Source organism: Magnolia sinica, chromosome 12 (assembly GCF_029962835.1).
Source record: "Magnolia sinica isolate HGM2019 chromosome 12, MsV1, whole genome shotgun sequence".
Classification (NCBI taxonomy): Eukaryota; Viridiplantae; Streptophyta; class Magnoliopsida; order Magnoliales; family Magnoliaceae; genus Magnolia; species Magnolia sinica.
In genome coordinates this window covers 5,654,981-5,660,791 of record NC_080584.1, presented here as the reverse complement: position 1 = coordinate 5,660,791, position 5,811 = coordinate 5,654,981, and the positions used below count along the sequence as shown (strand labels likewise).

At 40.6% G+C, this 5,811-nt stretch overlaps 1 long non-coding RNA gene across 5 annotated transcripts; it reads left to right on the top strand.

Annotated features, from left to right (window-relative positions):
- Nucleotides 1-1,828: 1,828 nt before the first annotated feature.
- LOC131220834 (uncharacterized) lies at nt 1,829-5,090 on the top strand. 5 transcript variants are annotated; one of them, XR_009158850.1, is made up of 3 exons: nt 1,829-2,252; nt 2,305-2,771; nt 5,002-5,090. It is a non-coding gene; the product is annotated as an uncharacterized LOC131220834 (long non-coding RNA). The 5 variants fall into 5 exon arrangements; XR_009158849.1 differs by lacking the exon at nt 5,002-5,090 and having other exon boundaries at nt 1,829-2,246; nt 2,309-4,861; XR_009158847.1 differs by lacking the exon at nt 5,002-5,090 and having other exon boundaries at nt 2,309-4,861.
- Nucleotides 5,091-5,811: the final 721 nt, after the last annotated feature.

The window sequence follows — 5,811 nt, the reverse complement described above, 5'->3', positions numbered from 1 at the left end:
ATGACACATGTACGAAGGTGCGCAGGTGAGCATGACACATATATTGAACTTCCCATGAGTTCGAGTTGTGTGGGCCCCACCGTGATGCGTGTCGAACATCAACACCCTGCATTTGATGGGTCCCCTTTAAATGATGGGATATCCCAAAAATAATTCATATAAGGAACTCAGGTGGGCCATACCATCTAAAATAATGTGAAGAAATGCCTAAAACGTATAAAAGCACTTTGTGGGGCCACCTGAAATTTGGATGCTTTTGAACTTGGTCTGACCCCTCATCCAAGTGGGACACACATAATGGATGGGCTGGATTTGTGAACCACATATCGGTGGGCCCAACAAATGAGTATGAATGGTTTGATGGAGGGTAACCCCTCTCAACTTTTGTATCTGGTGTGGCCCACAAAAGTAACGGATTGACTTGATTTTTAAGCCCCAGGCCCACCATGGAATGGTGCATCTGACAGATGGGGTAGATGTTCGACACGCATCATGGTGGGCCCCACAAAACTCCACCTCATGGGAAGTTCCCATGAGCTCGACCATGGGAACTTGTAATAAAAAATATATAGTTAATGTTCATTTATTTGCAAAGATCATTTTAGATTTTGAAATAAAAAAACGTGCAATTTCCAAGTCTTAATTGGACCACACCACAGGGATCATGTATAACGTCACACAGACATGGAAGAAGAGAAAAAAGAAATGTTATATTCATCCAAAATTTCTGTCACCTGGGGTTTCAATGGCAAGCGTTGAATCCTCCACTGCTTTCTACAGTACGGTATTTGAATTTTGGATTTGTCTTATTTTTCTGCACAAGCCTTAAGACGAGCTCACCAAGTGGACGGACTGTTTGAATACAACTCATTCCTCATAATGGGATCCACGGAACTTGTGACGTCAACACACACCAGCCACATCGGTGGTGTGTGGTACGCAACTAATCCGCTACCCAGCGTGCAATCCGCTCTCTTTCTCTCTATAAGAAGGGCTGTATTGTATTCACTTCATAGCACAGAACCTCTCCTCCTATCAGCCTATTTACTACCCCTACAAAAACTCCATAAAAAACAGTGGCTAAGATTACGATGGGCCACTGTCATCAACGTTGCAGATTATCACATAGATGTATCGGTCTCGATGGCGCCGGGGGGCCTGTCCACGGCGGAAGAAATCAAAGACATGAACCTAGCCCAGAAGGACATCTTCAAGGTTGCTGTCCTTTGATAGATGGATTGTCAATACAAACTATGATTTAGGGAGAAGTGATTTCGGTGAGGCCGGGAAAACACGTCGGTCAGGTCTGATTGATTTTTTGTATTTCAAAAAAAAAAAAAAAAAAAAAAACCATCTCCGACAACCGACAACCACAAAAGTGAAACATCCAATACATCTTTTTATTTTTATTTTTTTTATTTAGAAAATATTTTTGATTAGGTGGTTCCTGGCCTCACCATAGATTGTGTGGTTCTAGTGGGACCCCTTGATATATATATTTTCTATATCCACGCCGTCCATCCATCCGTCTTGCAAGATCATTTTAGGGCATGAGCCCAAAAATGAAGTAGACCCAATTCTCAGGTGGACCATACCATAGGAAACAGTAGTGATTGTTCATTAGTGACCCACAAAGTTTCGGATCAAGCTGATATATATATATATATATATATATATATATATATATATCTTTATCAAGGCTTATGTGACCTTATCAATGGGTTGGATGGGAAATAAACATTAGGGAGACACTATATGGTGGGATCTAGTAAGTTTTTAATGGTAAGGTGTTCAATCACCAGTACTGTTTCCTTTAGTATGGAGTATGGTCCACTTGAGATTTTGATTTCTTCATTTTTGGGGTTGTGTCTTAAATGGAAAAACGGAGGATGAACGGTGTGGATATATAATAAATACATTAAGGTCGACCCCACGTAAGGGCTGCACCTAAAACGCTCCCTTACTGGAGTAAAAACAGAGCCATCTCAGATGAGAAATTTATTGTATGTGTTGCCTCCAGAAACCAACATTGTGGCTACTGCTGCGTTGAATATGGCCTTTTGGGTTTTCTTCTTGTCTTCCATTTCTCCTGCTGATGGATCGGGCATATCCTCACATCTGTATTGGTATCAAGAAATTCAGAGAGAGAGAGAGAGAGAGAGAGAGAGAGAGAGAGAGAGAGAGAGAGAGAGAGAGAGAGAGAGCTTCACATCTGTATTGGTATCAAGAAATTCAGAGAGACATCTGTATTGGTATCAAGAAATTCAGAGAGAGAGAGAGAGAGAGAGAGAGAGAGAGAGAGAGAGAGAGAGAGAGAGAGAGAGAGAGAGAGATGCCTCTGAATCATATGCTTCATTACTTTTGACTGTTATAGAATCTTTTCTTGCCTTTTTGCAGACGATGTTTAAATATAGAGGGTGATATGGGCGTCCATTTGTTGCTCCCTTCACTGCTAAGGTGGGCCACACCATGTAAGTTTACAGGTATTAGGCATAATTTTAGATTGTTCTCTGAGTTGTAGCCTACCTAATTTTTGGATTGGCCAGATTTTTGGTTTCTGCAGTGAACATGATGGATGGTGAGAATGCCGTTGTTGATGGACTGAACCAGATGGCCAGTTGAAACCAGCCCCACAGCATCCTTTGTACCACTATAAGTTGTGGTGCCGGCACAGGGACCATTTGAGTACCTTTTGAGCTAAAGATGGACCGACTAGATCTTGCTAATATATCCTGATTCAAAACTTCATTTGCCCCATGAAGTTTTCAATGGTTTGTATTTCCCTTCTCATTATTTCTTGTTGTGTGGCCCACCTGAATTTTGTATTCCCCTAATTTTTTGGGCTCATGTCCTATGATGAGCCTCCAGTTTGATTTTTAGATTTAGGTGTTAAGAAAATTTTCAAGGATATTGGGCTCAGGTAGCTTAGCCCATATGGGTATCAATGGGCTGGGATGGCCCTTGGACTTCTGGACTTGGCCTGGCTTGGGTCTGTCTTGGGTTTGAGTTTCAGGCCTGATGGTTGGGCTCAGTTTAAGGCTGTTATAAATAGGCTGGGCTTGGACTTGGATGTCTGAATCCCATTGTCCAGCGAAATTCCTTTAAAAAAAGTGCTGATTAGGTGAGGCCCTGCCCATGGGGCCCACCGTGTTGTATATCAATGCCATCCATCCGTTTTTATAGCTTATTTTACAGCATGGTCTAAAAAACGAGGCAAATTTGTATTTTAGGTTGACCACACAGGAGGAAAATAGTGGTGATTAAACCCCCACTATTAAAAACTTCAGAGTACCTATTGTAATGTTTATTTTCCATCCAACTCTTTCATAAGATCTCAGGGAAATGGATGAATGGAAAACAAAAATAGAAGCTTGATCCAATACTTTTGTGTCCCCAAAGTAGTTTTTAATGGTGAGAGTTCAATCCCCACTGTGTGGTCCACCTAAGATTTGGATCTGATTAATTTTTGGAACAAAGCCCTAAAATGATCTTGTAAAATGGATGGACGGCATGGATATACAAAAATAAAAAAAAAAAAAAAAATCAAAGGTAGGCCTCATGGTCAGCGCCTCAATTGTTATCCCTTGCTCACCGAAACGGTAAATCGGTAATTAATGTTAATAAATGGGAAGGAGAGGGGTTGCTGGCACAGGTGGACCCCACCATGGTATTCATGTGAATCTATCCTCACCATCAGGTGTATCACCCCCATATTAGACCAAGGATAAAAAAACCAGCCCCATTCATGTTTTGTTTCAAGTGGACCACACAATTGGAGACACTGATAGGGCAATGATTATGCTCTAAACTATTTTCCTTCATATGGCCCACAAGAATAATGGATGGGGTTGATGTTAGGTCCTAGGCCCTTAGTTTTTGTATGGCATCTAATTGTTGGAATGGATTTTATATGATCATCATAGTGGGCCCTGTAAATATCAATGATGCACGTCTCTCTAACTATTTCTTTTGATGTGGCCCATTCAAATCACAGGTTGGCCTAATTTTTTAGCCATGGGCCTAACGTAGAATTTTACATGTAATGATCAGAGTGGATCTCACTTACATATAAAGGTAGGCCTCTAAAATATAAAGGGTGATCACATCTCATGCATGACATAGAGTAATTTCTAACATCTTTTCGATAGTTAGGTTGAGTGGGCTCTACATTGGTTTTGATGTAAAATCCATGGCCCAAAAATCATCCCCATTCGGAATTAAAGGGGGCCATATGATTGGAAATAGTATACATGTCAAGGCTTACCTCTAAACAATTTTTCCATTGGTATACCTGAATCATGGATGGGCCTGATTTTTCAGCCAGACGTGGTGTGGCATCTAATCACAAGAGTTGATTTTATATAATCATCACGGTGGACCCCCTATTAATCTAGGTTGGAAGTCTCTCCCATAATTTTTCTCGCAAATTTTTTTTCTCCCTTTGGTGTGGCCCACGTGAATCACGTGTAAGCCTGATTTTTTCACCCTTAGCCTAACATGGGATCACACATCTAATGGTCGGAATAGATCTCACATGCACATCAGAGTGTGTCCCTTGGAAAATTAAGAGTGTGCAATCCTATTCTTTTACAAAATCTCTTTCACACACACACACGGTTAATTGCATATGAAATATTGTGAGGCTTTACTAAGCCCACACGCTTGTGAATCATGTTGATCAACTGGTTAGGTGGGTTGCATCAAATGTACGGCTCTAAAACACTTGGCTGAAGTTTTCAATCCCATCCACATGTTTCCAATATTAGATTGGCATATCTGATTTTCTTGGGTGCTTGTGTTCTAGATTCTTCGATGGGACAACACAATAAGTCCATATAAAGAAATTAAAAAAACTTACAAAGGGTCTACGTATGAGATGATGAAATTTGCGTTATTGTACTATTATTCTATTTGAATTTTGTGGGTATCAAATCCATCAAAAAAAGGTTCAAGATGATGAGGTTGGTGATTGGACTTGATTCGTCTACTTCATTTTTGTAGGTATCAAATCCTTTCAAAAGTAAAAGATGATGAGGTTGGTGGTAAGACATGAGTTTGACAAATTGGTCAATGCAAATATTCATTTCACATTTTGAGCTGCCTTTAATGTCATTTCTACATTAGACTTTCAAAATTACTTTTAGGGTATGTTTGATAGTTGGTAAATTGATGCAGAACATGTCGCGGAAACTTTCATATCAAAGATGGACCAGAGAAGGCTTGATCAGAGGTGAAAGTGATCAGGACGGTTAGAACCCTAAAACATGCATATTTCACAAACTTAAATGAGTTATTAAATGTATCCTATATGATTTTCGGATTAAAAAAGTTACTTTAGCCACCCAACCCCACTCTGAATTTATGAGATTCTATTAGATTGATAGTTAGGTGTGTACACGAACTGATCTAACTCAGTTAGCTCGCTTGACTCGGCCTGAAAAAGCTCGACTCGAAACTGAGTTCGAGTTGAGCTGAGCTGATTTTTTTAGCTCGAAAATGAGTTCGAGCCGAGCTCGAGCTTGCCCCAGCTCGTCTCAACTCGGCTCGAATCCAACTTGAACTCAGCTCGACTCGGTTTGACTCGGCTTGACTTGCTACACCCCTATATATACCCTTTTAAAACCTTAGATAAAAAATAGCCTCCTTCTTTCTCTCCCGCTCGAACTCAGCCGCCTGCATGAACCCATCTCTCTCTCTCTCTCTCTCTCTCTCTCTCTCTCTCTCTCTCTCTCTCTCTCTCTCATAACCCATTTTAATGTTTTAATGTGTTTCAGTTCGAACTCGGCTCGAAAGCTCGAAGTTCGAAACTAG